The following is a 16,413-nucleotide window of genomic DNA, read 5'->3' as shown; positions in this document are numbered from 1 at the left end:
CAATTCCGATAGATCTCCCACTGAACAAGGTCTACCACAGTCCTGAGTGAAACCCCTCAACAAAAAAGGCGTCCCCTTGAAGCCAAAACAACTTTGATACCAAATGTAGGTTTTAACCCCGTAAATAAATTATCTTCATACAAATTATAAAAATAGAAAATAAAAAATGGCGAGAACATAACACATAAAACAAATATTTTCTTCAATGTTACAATACATATATATACATGCTAAAGCATCCAATACCATGGAATGAAAACCATCGTGCCCAAAACCATGGGTTCAAAAAAAAAAATTCCCTAGGGCACTGCCCCGGACCCCGTAGAGGGGGGCTAACTGCCCCCCTCAATTCCCCTATATAGGGGGGGACTGCTACTGCCTCCCCTATGACCCCCCACTACGCATTGGCGTAACGAAGGGGGAGCTAGTTGTGGAAAGAAGATAAGACAACCCAACATAGGTTGGGGAGGCCCACCTTCAAACATACAAGCATGGAAGATGGGTTAGAGACCACATGGATGGCTCAGGTGGTAGAGAAGTGGCACTGGATGGAGAAATATATTCCTCTACTGAATATGATGAATCACTATCTACTCTGAATCCTCTGAGCCTTCACTTCCTCCATGCAAATTACGTTTCATAAATGTTTCATATCGGATTCTCAATTCACTAAACATGAGAAACCCAACAACACCATTGTTCTGCTCATCAAATCTGGATAGAAAAATATGCTTAGAGAGGGTTATTTCTTCTTTTATACTCACAACAATCTCTCCTCTCTAACACACCACAAACTATCAATTCTTCTCCACTCCGCAACACAAAAAATCTGATCTTTTCTTCTCAAATCATCTCTGAATTCTGCATACAAAATTATGATATATCTCTGCAATACTGTGTGAATAGTTGAAACAATCTCTACTCACTCATAACGCTGCCACAAGGGCATAGTTTCTCACTCTCAAAACAACCAACCAAATAGACTCAAATCCTTCCTCTATTTATCAATTTTATGTGTTGATTAACTTAGTAAAGGCTACACGTTATGGATCACTCAACAATTATTTTCACATGCTTCAGATTTGGTTGAGATTGGCTTCTTGACCAAATAAACCACTAACTCTAGTAGCCTTTTGATATCTTCAACCTTTATCAACTTCTAGAGACCCCACTACTTGATTCGACCTTTTTCTGGAAAATATTGATCATAAAATCCTCCATAATATCAAAATTAGTTGAGTTACATAAGGAATGCAAAGAATTTCTCATGAAAAACCTCAATCGCACGCACAAAACATGCTAGATTCGACAAGAGTGCATCCGTTTCTCCCACATGCCTGTCTTCTAGCGATTGGTGCTTTTTAGTTGCTCCCATGACCCATCATCCATGCGATTGGGGCAAAGGATGGACATAACTCATTCAAATAAGCTTAGATCCTGATCAATCTTCTTCTAGAGCTTGAAAAGCTTTTGTAGGACCTCTGGAAGTCACTAACACCTTTGAAACACTTCATCAAGTCACTGCCATATCACCAACATCATCATGAGTCAAACTAGGTTGATTTAGATGTCAACCAAAAACCATACTAACACTTGGGCCATCAAACTACTCCAGAACAACTTTTCCATAAGTATGCAACTCTAGAACATGCCAGACATCCTCCAACGCATGTAAAACCATCTCAAGCATTCACTAACACTTGTAGATCCTCTCCAAGCCCAATGTATAACAACATCAACATGAGAGACCTAATCCGGGACATGGAGACCTAATCAATAATGATCGTCAACTCTAAATCCTGTAGTAGCCACCAACACTTGTATGCAACAACTTGATCAAGAATATAATCCATACACAAGCCACCTGCAACCAAACATACACATTCATAACCAATTCACCTGCAACCGAAGAAACCAAGTTGAAATCAATGCCAACCAAAAACACATATGAAACACTGCAATACATATTAATGCCAACAATATCCCCCTTCGGCATTGATGACAACCCCAACTTAAACAATCATCTGAAACTATCCTATGAAAACTTATCCACATACTCACATTCTAGCCCTTTGAAATCAATGGAAAAGGGATAAATATGGCAAGGATAAATGCTATATGCTTCTCTCCATGCAATGGGCTCGATTAGAAAAAACATATACTCCACTCAATAACATATGTAGGTGATAAACAATGGAGTGCAAGACTAAAATGCAACAAAACTCCCCCACATCACTGAAAAATATGTGCAATTAACTCTCTCACTCCCAAGTAAACATGACAATAAACACCAACAACAATAACTGAAATACTTTCTCTCTCCCTTGAAGCAACAACAACATAATCCATGTCATAATAGTAGAAGCAAAAACATAATGTGACCAAGTAGAAGCAACAACATTGATCAACTCCATAGCAACAACAACATATATCCAACCAACTCCAAAAAACCAACATCAAATACATCCTCTCCACAATGTACTCTCCGGAAGTAGAAAACTTATATATTAGCAGCAAGAATGTCTATCTAGAAGCAACATATCTCTGAAGTAGTTATGGTAGCAACAAATACATGATGACAAGTCACAACAATATGATAAACCATACTCCACCGAATGCAAACATCTCCATACCTGAATGTAAACTGATATATATAGCTACTAAAGCCTCTTTGCCATATGCAAGAGACTACTCCACATGAACCAATGACTATGACCAAATGATATGCAACAAAGTTTAAGACTTCATAAGCCTATTAGATGGCTTCCAAAATGATAATACATGATATTACAATGACAATATATGCCCATACATATGGCTGAACCATGAATCACATGACTCTCTCTCAATGCATACATGACTCTAGAATATCTTGCCATGATAAGTATGAGAGTGTACAAGAATAATACATCAAATACATGGCTGTACCAAAACTACTAATGGCCCATACATAGCTACACCAACTCTCATGAATCACTATACAACACAAGTCATTCATGGCTTATGACTGTTGTAGCAACTACAACCACCCTCCAAAATTTTTCCTATGCTTTGATTTTGGAGACTTCCTTGCTATCCACAGTAGCTCATCTCACATTGATCCAGTTATTCATGTTTCGATTGAGACTTATCTTTTCATATTCACTTGTGTTTGTTAACTTAGCTGATTCTTCTAAGTCACAAGCTGATATCCCAACTTGGTCTCACAACAGTTCTGGGCTTGCCCCCAGAAACTACACAATCCTTGAGGGCAAGCAACCTTAATGATGGGAATTGCGTAGTCCTGACTGCTAGTGAGCCTTGAGCTAAGAAACTACGCAGTCATGGGAGGTAGACCAATGCTAAGCCCAGAAATTGGGCAACCCTCACTGAGCTCAGAAACTGCGTAGTGCACTGTGCTGGAAAGTTGCCCAGTTCCTCAGAACTGCACAATTTTTCCCGACAATGTGCATGGCAAGTTTCTCCAAAAAAAGAAAAATAAAGAAGAAAAAAATAATCCCAAAAAAATAGGGATATATTTTTAATATCCCAAAGGAGGCACTTGCACTATTTTTAGAAACTTCTGCCAAGTGTTGCTTTTTCCTTAATTTTAGGTATGCGCGCCATAAACCCTAATTTTTCTAAATCTATTTAATCGATGCTTCTAGAGATCATTTTCACACTCGATCTTGGAGCTCTAGAATTCTCGAGGAGCCAGCTTGTCATCTTGGACATTAACAATATGCAATGCACAGTCTCTCCCAGGGCTTTGCCCAGGATGAACTATGCATTTCACAATTTCAACCATCAATCTTCCACCTTGGCTACTGGGACTACACAATGTGCAGTTCGCACAGGTAGTCAATCCCACCTGTCAGGAAAAATTGTGCAATCCTTTCCATCTAGTCCCCAGTTTTACGCTTGAACTTTCCTTGTAAGTTATTTTTCTTAAAACTTACATTTTCTTTCCACGAGTGTCCTTTCTGTCCCACAGGTACAACAATTGTTGAGCAAGTCTCGAATAGTCATTGTTACCATGGCATAGAGAGTTCCATCAAAGGAAACCACTAAGAGCAGTGTTGGGGATGTTAACACCCAGGTTGTTCCCTATGACTCCCAAGGGAATACGGCTGGGGTAACCACTAACCAATCTTTGGATCACAGTTTCTAGCCAAACTGTCATCAGAGAGGGCTCTCTCTTTATGATTTGTCTCTGTTATGATGGTGTTTTAGGCTAGCTATTATGCTCAGGTTTTGGTTTATGTTTTGGTTGAAGGATTTCTTTCAGGTCTTATGATATAGTGTTTAGATAGTGAAATACCATTGGGCAATGGAGTCTGGAGTTGTGAAATGACTTGATATGCAGGATTGGTGGTGTTCAAACTGCAGGGCCTATTGTGTATTTTAGACAAACAAAGTTAGCTTAAATGGTGATGTATGTCAACCAACAGAAAGCAATTAAGAATTTTCTATTAAGCTGGTGAGGTGAAGGTGAACACACTGCACAGGAGCAAAACTTGAATTCCTGTGACAAAGGCCACTGTGAAAGGTGTATTCTGAAAGTGCAGCAATTAAGAATTACACTTATCTAGATTACAGCTGAAGAAAACATTCATAAACAACACAGATTGAACTCAGGGTACTCAGTGAATAAATCCTGAAAGTTATTCTTTTTCCTTGTTGCTTAGTATTGAAAATCAGATAACATATATGGATTTTAACAAAACAACTAATTAACAGAGAGAGTTACAGAGACTTATTGTATGGTGAAATACACAGGAATCCAACAGTTATCAACAGACACCAGAACGCATTCAACACTTCAGAAATCCGAGAAATTCCATCACTTTTTTTATTAAACTTCTGAAAGGATTACAACATAAGAATTTCTTTAGGAGAAATCAACAACAACCCTTGCAAGATAATGCGAAGGGGACTTTATAGGAATGTTTATACAAAATATCTCAGGCATTGAGTCATCTGAGAGAGAAAATATCTTCATAAATTCGTACAGAAAGTAGAAAAGAAGTTATTACAACTTTGAATATAGCATAAATGCTCTTTATGTCTGTCAGAGGATAATTTGACCTTTGGAGGTCATTGAGTCGGTTGAGCCGCTGTGCTTTAACGCTGAATAATGTGTCTTTATTTCTTGCCGCGCTGTATTTTCTCGGCCCTGCCACCTATAGTTTTCTATTTCTGCTTTGTTGGCCGATACATCTGCTGAGTTGGCTCAGCTTTAATCCACCATGCATGCTGATTTTATTAAACTGTGCTCTGCATGACCACTGATATTTTTTAAGAAACAAAAATTGGTAAGTGGCTCCCTGTTTACAAAATCTTCTGTATTGCATTTGTCCACCAGTCTTGCGTAGGGAGTTGATGCCTGAGAATGGCATCCATTGTCTCCTCTGCCTCTGTATACTTGAAAAAATTGGGAGCCACCCCGAACAGGTGATTGATTTCATTCATTATAAAAAACAGATTCTCTACTCTGTTATAGAGAGACTGTCCTGTGGCTGGCCCTGTCTCCTCTGAGGTACTGGGATTCTCATTAATCTGGCTAGTGGCAAATGTATTGACCCTTTTAGCATATTGGTCATGTGTGAACAATCTCCCTGCGCTGTTCAGTAAGCCAGGGAGTCCTCTGTTTTCTAACACTTGAAACTTTTCCAAAAACTTGTTCACCTCAGTCTGCATATCCTGGGTTCTTCTCTCCAATGTCTGCACTAAGTTTCTCAGTGTGAGAACCCTTTTGGCCATTTGGATAGTCTCTGTTCTGTTTGTAATTCCCATGGTAGCTAACTGAGAGCTTGTTTTATGGTTAAGTACATTGATCATTCTGGTGGCCACTTCAGGCATATTGCTCAATAAAGCTCTTGATCTGTGAACCTCCCTCTGTGCCTTTGGGATGAGCTCTAGTTGCTCATGGATAGTTTCAATATATGGCCACTGCTCATTGATAGATTGACCAATGTTAGCCCACAACACTATTTTCAGTTCAGCCACCACTTTATCTAACTTGAGCTCATTCTCTAGCTCTTTTATTTTGTTTTTGAGGGCTTTGACCTCCCTGTCCTTCTCTGCCACTGTTTGTTTGGATTTATCATATATATCATTGATTTTGGATAACTTTTCCCTGGTCTCATTTAACTCTGTCATTTGAGCTTCCAGGATTTGGATTTCATTCTTCAGCTTTTGCATATCCAGGCTTTGGGCCTGCTCTGTAGTTGTCGGCGCTACTGAAGTAGATGTTGATGTCTGTTCAGTCTGTTGAGGAGGAGGAGCGGTGATAGGAGCAGTTTCTTCGAGATTGATGATCTGAGGAGGAGGCTGGGAAGTCTGCCCTTCTTCTCTTTGTTTCAGAGATGCCTGTAATGCTGCCTTTGCAGCCTCTGATTCTCCTAATTTCTCTTGTGCTTGAACAAGCTGTTTATAAATGGAGATCAACAAATCTGTGGTGTCCTTCTCCTGCCTTTGTTGGGCTACCTCATCTGTCTGAGGGTGCATGGTAGCTGGGAGTTTGATTTTCTTCCTCATGGCAGCCATGTCAGCATCCCTCAACTTCAAGATTTCCTGTATCCCTGAAATATCTTTGGGATCATGCCCAATTTCAATGATTATGTCTTCCAGGGACCTTATTCCGTTATCCTTCGCCTGGGATGATGCCTTCTCCAATTCCAGTTGAGAGGCTGTGGCATTAAGGCTGCTCTTTAGTTTGTAATTTTCTAATGTTTCATCTGCTAAGGAGGCATACACCATCTCACCAGTCTGTTTATGCAGTTCAATATTGTCCATTGGGTGTATGTCTTTGGCCATGACCTCCAGGTTGGTCCTGAGGTAATCTGAGGCAGATTGGGGCTGCAGTGCTGTGGGCATAAAATGACTCATGATCATTTTGCCTTCACCTACATCAAAGGCAGACATAAGTCTCTGCTGATTGGTAGGAGCCATGTTTAGCAGATGATTGTACAGCTGTATTTTGATAGGCTCATTCCTCCTTTTGATGTCTGTAAATTGTTGTTTGATGCTTACTTGTCCTTCTTTTTGCTGGCTGGAGGAGCTGACCTCCCCTCCCATAGTCCTGTCCTGTTCCTGCTGGAAGGAACTTGCTGAAGCTTCTCTGCTGGGTGGGCCCATGCCCAATGCCTGTCTTATTGCTATGTCATCCTCTGAAAAATCATTTAATCTTTGTCTTTTTTCTCCCTGGTTGATAGATGAAGTCAGGGGAGTTTCTCTATCCCTTTTTCTGCTTAAGTCCTCCTTTTGTCGAGTTTGGAGGACCGAGGCATCAGTGGTGACTTCTGGCCTAGGAGGCACTATGTTCTGAGCCTGTTGCTCAGTGGAAGTTGGAGTATCAATTACTCTCTCCTGCTGTAAGGGTTGCTGTCTGTCATGTTTCCCTTCTTCTTGCTGCAAATCTTGTTGTTGTTGTTGCTCTGCCTGCTGCTGCCTTTCTTTATCTGCCTGCTCTTGAGTCACTCGAGGTGACTGCTGCTTCTCTTGATGCGGTTGCTCTGTCTCCATTTCCTTTTCTTTGCCTTTGCTGGATATATTCTCAGTGGCCTTGGTAGTTTGCTGCTTGGCAGTTGAGGAGGATTCAGCTGCTCCCGTTTGTGTGCTTGGAAGTGTGAATACCTGTGAAAAAAGCTCAAGGTCAGCCATCTTCTTTAGATTCCTTAGTGCCCTCTTGTTCAGCTCTTCTTGTGACAAGGGCTCTTCTAAGGTCCCTCTCCTCCATTTGTCTTGGTTTGCATATTTTTCAATGTGAGGGATATTATGGTGATCATAGGCAGATAACTTATATTTGAGCCTCCTCATAGATATGAAATGATTAGGGTCATAGGGAACCCAAAGGAAACTGGTTTGCAGGCCAAGGGCCTCAAGCATTCTCTCTGCTTCCCTCCATCCTTGCTCCCTCTCGTTATAGATGAAATGGCCAAGTTGGCTTTTGACCTTCAACTGTGCTTTTTTGCCTTTTCCTGAAAAGTGAAGCACATCAACTCTGCCAAATTGCCTAAAGTACTCTCGGGCAAATAGCCTCATAGGCACATACTTAGGTAGTTTGAAAGGAGGTAGATCACACCCATATATCCTGATGACAGTGTGGTTCTGGTAGAAGTACCAATCCCCAATGCTGTAAGCTTTGGACAGCTGAAGAATTCTCTGCATGTCATCAGTGAGTCTCGGAGGAGGTGAACTCATCAGCATTGCCATAGCTGGATGGATGAACAGATCCATGAATTCACAGTAAGTGTATGGAGACTCAGGTCTAATGTGGAAGACAGAAGACCAGTAGACCACTGATCTGGGATTTCCTTGGGCATCCATTCTTTTGATTGAAAAATGAAATTTCTCATGTTGATGGTACAAGATCAAATGGTAGATGTAGGAGGTGTATCTGAACATCCTATCTCTCCTTAAATTCATCAATTGTTCATGAATCTTGTCTGATATGTAGGTGGCATAGTCATAGCAGATTGGTGACTTTCCAGGAGCAAACATAAGCATCATTACCAGCACAGTTGCATCGATATGCTCAATTGAACTATATCCCAAGATGGGAGAAATCATATCTGCAAGGTCTCTGCCCAGCTCATTGAGATATACATGAAGAATTGGAGGGTACATCACACTGTTAGTTTTAATGTATAATTGATTAAATTTGATAATTTGAGCATCTGTGAGTTTATCCCCTTGTTTTATCAGGTTCACCAGTGACAAAGGAACCAACTTCTTCTGAGGGTTGAAGCAAAGCATGTCTCTGATAGCTTGAGGGGTAACATAGAAAAGTACTGAACCAGATGGGTCAACAACAGCCCTCTGAGAAACATCATATTGTTCAGCACAGAGGTGGATTAGTTCAGGGAACTGGTTGGCCTGAGGGAGCTTGAAACTAGGGAGGAAAGAGTCCCATAAGCCCAATATATCTGTCCCATTTTCATGCTTGGCTTTCAACTCATTCAACAGATGAATGTGGAATTTGCTGCTCATAAGCTTTTCTTCTGTAATTTGGTAATCCATATCTGCCAAGGTTTGCCATTTCAAGTTCTTTTGAGGGGCATTCAGAGGTTGAACATTTAGTACTACAGGTGTCTCCATTTCACAAGAGGATTTTGAATTGAGTGCAAAGTAGTTTTGATTGACTAGGACAGTTCAGAGGAATGCCTCTTTTTCAGGGAGGTGAGTTTATCAGGAACAGAGAGTGGAGTGGACACGCAACAATTGAAATACTGCTCGAATTATGAATAAGACCAATGCCTGGTCTCCCTCTGTCTTCTATGGCAGGTTTTAAATAAATTGACCAACTGTCTCACGTTTGCACGAGCAGTTTACAGTTTTTTGACTAAAACTCAGGAAATGAAGGCTCAACCGGTGGTTTCAAGGTTGCAGTTATAATTTAGAAGTGTTGCAGAGGAAAACTGTCGGTGAACTAGTGAGTTTCAGTGCTCCTTAAGCGCTTTGAGCAATTTACAGTGAATTTAGGCGTATGGAGGGTGAACTATGAGAAATACCTGGCTAACCATGAACAGAGGTCGTAACTGTGGTGGAATTGATGCTCTGGAGGTCTTCAGGTTGATTTCCGCAGGTGGCGCAGTTCAGGACGTGAAAATAGCATGCAGAGGAAATAATAGCAAATGAGCGAAAAGTATGAAAAAACGTGAAATTTCACCATATAATTGGTTTTTTGGACTTTTGGCACGTTTTTCTGCTGACGTCAGCATGATGTCATAGGTGGGGTCAGGGCCGGCTGACGTCATAGGTGAGGTGGCGGGCTCTGATTGGTCCACGGGGGTGGTGAAGTGGCATGCCAGGTCGGCAGATGGTCGGGCGCAAGGGTTGACGTGACGGCATGGTGGCAATGACGTGTGATGATGCGGAGGTGACGTAGCATAGGCGGAAAAGCCGAAACCGGAAACAGCCAGCGGTTTCATATCGCACCGCTTATGGTACGGGGGGGAATCTGTCAGACGTACCTCCGACGAGCTGTGGCGAGGACGTGTGGCTGCCGAGTGACGTAACCTTTTTACGGATATCGGATGATATTCGTCGGATGTGAGACCCGCTCCGATATCAATGCTGACCGTCGGATCTGGAGGGCTCGATCCAACGGCTGTCGGGGAGGTGATGTGATGGCTTGATACGGCGGGTAAACGACGGACGTCGGAGCTGCTCCGATGTGATAAGAGCCGTTGGATGCTCAAGATCAGATCGGACGACTGTCGGGTTGATGACGTGCACTGTGGATATGGCCGCGGGCGGAGGAATAAACATATATATATATATATATATATATATATATTTTTTTTTTTTTTTTTTTAATGTTTTTTCAATATATTCCGAAAAATTGAATATATGCGCCAACTTTGGTTAGGCGGCGGAAAGTGGGTTTTTTGGGTCTTTTTGTGATTTGAAAGGGGTTATGGGTAAAAAAAGGGCTTGTATAGGGTTTTTCTTGGCAAAAAATGGTTTAGTGAGTGGAATGACTTGAGGCACGGGGGGGGGGGGGGGAGATGAGGTGTAGGTTCATCCAAGTGGCCAGATGTCACTTTGATCCCTGACATAGGACTTATTGGCTACAATGCCAAGGGGAGGGGTATTTATACAAAATTTGGGGTTTATACACCATGGTGTTTAATATTAGTAGGGGAAAGATGATATAGGGATTTATATACTAAAGTTAGAGTTAATATGGATGGGGGGGATGAAGGGGAAAACACTGAGTTTATTTGTGAAACACTTGGTTTAAAGAGTAGATCAAAATGAAAAGATTTTTACACAAGAAATGTGGCTTTTGAATGAACAAGAACCACCATGAAACCATGATCTTCTTCCATGAATCATAGCTGATGAGGGGATGTTAGTAATGAAATGGAAGGGGGAAGGAGGGAGGTTAGTCATGCTCCTTGCTGTAACTTGATGAAGATGAACGCCTTGTCAATTGATAGGCTTTGCCTTGGTAAACACAGTTAACACATCTGCAATGGTAAAGATAACCTTTCTGCAACCCCAACTACTTACCCAACTACTTGCCTAACATTTTTTATTTCTTCTTGGAGGGTGCACTTGGACTTGCAGACCCTTACTTGCCTTTTCTTTTCTTTGGATTTTTCTTTGTTTTTTCTATCTACTTCTACCCTTATCTCTTCCAAGGTCCCAAATTAAGCTGTTGGGAGCCTTCTTTTCTCTACCTGAACTACTTGTCTGCCAAGATTAAACAGTTTGGACAGACTTCCTTCTCTATTCTACAACTGCAATTTAAACCATGGAATGATCCAGATTAAACTGTTGAATCATCCATCAAAATTTGAAGTCCATACCAAGCTATAAACACAGATTGGATTCTTCTTGGAAATATGTGATCTTTGAGTCATCAAAGTAGAGCATATTTGGTCCTTTCATAGCCAATCATGAAATATGAAACCTATTGGTATAGGTAGCAAACAGTGGCTCCACATGGGGATGGTTTTTCATTTGAAATACCAAGAACAGCAGGTCAGAATGCCTTGGCCTTTTACTGCTTACATGAACTTGAAGTTTTGCTGTCTTGAGATGCCAAAATTGTGTACTTCTCTTCTTGGTAAACCTCTGATTCTTTTCACCTTTTGCTGACAACTAATAACACTTGAGAAATTGCATTTTATAATCTAAACAGAAAGTAATATATACATTTGGGTATGTACAATGGAATCTCATGCTGCACTTAGGGGTGGTATTCAAAATAGTGCTTCAGCATCCTGCCATTCACAGGACCTTCATCCAAGTCAGTTTCACTAAGACTTTTGAGGAAGTAAGTATTGTTTCCTTGCACTGCTTGGACAACAAATGGTCCTCTCCATAAGGAATCAAATTTTCCATGTTTTCCTTTGTCTTCTCTCCTTGCATCCCACTTGAGGACTTTATCACCAACATTAAAATCTTCTGCTTTAGTTCTTCTGTCAAAGGCTTTCTTTAGTTTTTCTTGTAATACCTGAACTCTGCTGAAAACTTGATCTCTGGTTTGCTGCAGACATATGATTTGATTTATCCTTCTTTGCATATCATTTGGTTCAGCTTGGCTTTCTTGAAGAAGCTTCATAACAGGCACTCCTAGTGATGAGGGGAATTTGGCCTCTAATCCATAAACCAATTCATATGGGCTGGTCCCAATTGATCTTTTGGTTGTTAGTCTATCTGCCCATAAGGCATTCACAAGCTTCTTATGCCAATTCTTTTTGTTCTCTTCAAGTACCTTCTTTATAATGTTTACAAGGATTTTGTTTGATGATTCAGCAAGGCCATTTCCTTGGGGATAGTATGCAGTAGAATGGCCCAAAGTAATATGAAATTTGTGGCAGAAGTTCACCATTTTCTTGGATCTGAAAGAAAAAGCATTGTCTGTTATTATTTTGTCAGGACAGCCAAATCTAGCCAGTATGTTGTTCTCCAAGAACTGAATGATTATTGAATCATTTGCTTGTCTGCATGGGGCAGCTTCAATCCACTTAGTAAAGTAGTCTGTGGCTGTTAAGATCCATCTATGTTGGCTTGAAGATGAGGGATGAATTTCCCCAATGAAGTCCAATCCCCATTGTTGAAAAGGTCTCTCTGTTGCAATAGGTCTTAAAGGAAGTGGCAGCAGTTGTCTCTTTCCCTCAAACACTTGGCATTTATGACATGATGTGATGAATTTCTTGACATCAGAGAACATGGTGGGCCAGTAGTATCCAGCCCTTAGTATTTTATCCACAGTGGACTTCCAGTACAAGTGTCCACCACAGTCTCCTGCATGAAACTCTTGCATGATATTGTTAATTTCATTCTCAATTAAACAGTGCAGCAATATGCCTTCATGGTTTTTCCAAAGCAAATTGCCATCCATCACACAAAATCTTGATGTTTTCATTTTTAAGAACCTACACTTATTTTTGGACAGTCCTGGGGGAGCACACAGGTTTTGTAACACATAACAGATATCAGAATACCAGGGCGATTGTTCAAAGGCTACATTGATCTTTGGAGTCGCCAGCTCTGTTTCACTGTCCAGCTGATTGATGTCTAAGGCTTGAAAATTTGTTTCTGTCATTAATTTGGCCAAGCCTTGCCCTTTTATTAGTTTTGTAGGTTTTATCTCAATGTCAAATTCCAAAATGCTGGCAATCCATTTTCCTCTTCTGCCTTCTAAATTCTCTTGGGTGAGAATGTCTTTGACAATAGGACTTGGCACATATGCCTTAACATGGGAATAAAGGATATAAATCCTAAAGTCTTTAATTGCTTTGACTAAAGCATAAGCTTGTTTTTCCATGATTTGATATTTCAAAGGTGCATCTTTGAGAGCTTTGCTAAAGAAAGCAATTGGCTTCTCATTTCCTTGGTCATCCTTTTGTAATAGAACATCAGCAATAGTATGTTGGGAGGCAAAAGAAAAAATGATAAATTCTCTGTCAAACTGAGGATTGGTCAAGACTGGGGTTTGGGTAAGGGCCAATTTTATACCTTCAAATGCTTGATTGGCTTCAACAGTCCACTTCACTTTTGAATCCTTTTTTAGCATGTTATTTAATAATCTGATTAGCTCTGCTAGTTTTGGGATAAACCTTCTCAAGAAATTGATTTTTCCCAAGAATCCTTGTAATTCTTTGACATTCCTTGGGTGAGGCATTTGCAGGATAGCTTGTATCCTATCTGGGTCAATTCTAATGCCATCTTTTGAGATAATGTGTCCTAAGAGCTTGCCTTCTTCTAAACCAAAGAGGGACTTCTTAGGATTCAAGGAGATTCCATATTTTCTGCATTTTAGGAAGATCTGTCTCAGATGTTTTATATGTTCTTGGTCTGATTTTGAGAAAGGTGTTAGGTCATCTAGATAAATGACTAAAAAGTCATGAATCTCCTTTGCAAAAGCAATATCCATTGCTCTTTGAAATGTTGCCCCTGCGTTTTTCAATCCAAAAGGCATCTTTACATATTTGAACGTTTCCCATGGGGTTGTAAATGCTGTTTTGTCCTGATCATCAGGGTGAACTAAGATCTGGTTGAAACCTGAAAATCCATCCAGTAATGAGATCCTTGAGGCCCCTACCACCCTTTGAAGAATGTGATCCATATTGGGTAAGGGGCAGTTGTCTTTTAAGGATACTTGGTTTAGATTCCTTAAGTCCACACACAGCCTGATCTCACCTGTCTTCTTTCTTGTAGGGACTAAGTTGGAGATCCATTCAGAGAATCTGATTGGTGCTATGATGCCTGCCTTGAACATTTTTTGTACCTCTTGTTCCATTGTTGGGAGAAGCATAGGATTGATTCTCCTCAGTTTTTGTTTAAAGGGCTTTTGATCAGGTTTTAGAGGGATAGTGTGTTGGATTACAAAGGTGTCATAGGACTTTAGGTCCTCATAGCTCCATGCAAAAACATCCTGGAACTCTTTGAAGAGGTCAATGTATTTTGGCTTTTGGTCAGGAGGTAAGGAAGCAGATAATTTGATTATCTTGGGTTGGTCAATTGTACCTATGTTACATTCTTCAATGGCTGCATTTAGGGGTTGCATTTTTGGTTTTCTGGGAATATTGGCTGAGCAGTCTGTTGAAACTGTATTTGTGATTGACTTGCTGACTCAAGTATTTGTGATTGACTTGCTGACTCAAGTATTTGTGATTGACTTGCTGACTCAAGTATTTGTGATTGACTTGCTGTCTCAAGTATTTGTGATTGACTTGCTGTCTCAATGTCAATATTTAATCCTGCAAATTCTTGCTGCAGAGTTAAAAAATGGTTTATTTGCTTGTCATCCTCAAATACTTGCCAATCATTGATGTTGTTTGGAATGGAGGGTCTGTGTTTTACCTCAGCTGTAAAACAATGGTGGGGCTCAAAGGGCAACTTGCAGGTGCTTGCAAAGGTGGCTAAACTATGAGCATGTAGATTTTGGGTTCTGGGAATCTTCATAATTTGGAACTCAGAGAAAAAGTTTAGTACCTCAACAACAGCAGACCTGTAAGTCCTTAGTCTTTTGTCATTGGTGACAAAGTTCCCTTTCACTTGTTGGATAACTAAATCTGAATCTCCCATGATTGAGACCCTGGCAACTTGTAAGAATTTTGCCAACTTGAGGCCTAGTAAAAGAGCTTCATATTCTGCCATGTTGTTAGTACATCTGAAATTCAGTCTATAGGCTCTGCCTTTTGCATGACTATTTTCTTTATTGTGTACCCAAACTCCAGCTCCTGCCCTTAATTTGTTGACTGAGCCATCAAATTCAAGGAACCATAGAATATCTTGTTGGGAAGGAGATTTTATGATCGGTTCATGGGCTGGTGATGTAAGTAGCAATTGTGGTTTTTTCTCTAGCTTGTCTTCTAGGGCAGTCTCATCATTTAATTGGATGTTCTTGACAACTAAGGCAGCAGCACTATCTAATGTTTGATTGACTGTTGTTTTATGAGTGATACTACTTTCATTTGCATCTTCCTCTTGTATGAATATCTTGGTTTCAACTTCACCTTTGGATGGAGTAGTTGTATCATTGAAGAGAATGTATGAGTCTATGTCTGAATGGACAGCATATATAGGAAAATTTTGAGGTTTTTCTTCACTGCTGACCATGTACTTCATTAGTGTTTCTCTATACAGTCTTTTTGGTTGCCCAAACACAGAGATGGTGGCATATGACATGTCTAATTGTAGGGAACCTTGGAGTTTAGCTCCCCATGATCTTGATAACAACATTCCATACTTAGGTGGGATATCAGCAACTACCACATCCATTAGGATTGTCTTGTTTGGGTATTGAACTAGAGAGACACATAAGTCTTTTATGAGACCTAGACATTTGACTTGGCTGGAGTCAAAGGAAAACAGATCCTTGTATGGTCTTGTTATGTCTAAATTCAATCTCTCCATTACTGCTTTTGGCATGAGATTGTGAGAGGCACCTGAGTCAAACATTGCATTATGTAATATTTTGTCATGGATATGTAAACTGACATAGAAAGGCAATACCCCTGTGACTACTGTTTTTCCATCCACTTCTGGGCCAAACAGGAGTTCTGGGGTGTCATCCAGCACATTGACATCATCTTTGTTGCTAGTGAGTTGAAGGGACCTTTTGATTTGCAATTTATAGATGTCATGCTTGGCTAATTCCAAAAGAGGAATAGCTATTTTTATTTTGCCAATTTCTGTTTCAAGATCAAAAGGTTTCTCAGATTGGGTCTTGGGGTTGTAGGTGACAGTTCTTTCCTTGTTCATTAAGTCCGCTTCTAGATTTTTATCTTGACTTTGAGATTTATCCTTTTTACTCATCTCTTGAGGAGTAACATTTAAATTAGGATGAGAAGATGCAGTAGCCACAGACTGCTGTCTTAAGGACAGTGGCTCAGTGATTTCTTCAACAATCACTTCTTCTGTAGGTGAATTTAGTTTGTCATTAGGTTGTGTGACTATAACTCTTTC

The sequence above is a fragment of the Pinus tabuliformis genome, chromosome 5_2, assembly GCF_031772625.1.
Source record: "Pinus tabuliformis cultivar Carrire ecotype Pingquan chromosome 5_2, CPIR1, whole genome shotgun sequence".
In the NCBI taxonomy this organism is placed as follows: domain Eukaryota; kingdom Viridiplantae; phylum Streptophyta; class Pinopsida; order Pinales; family Pinaceae; genus Pinus; species Pinus tabuliformis.
This window is presented reverse-complemented; position numbering follows the sequence as displayed.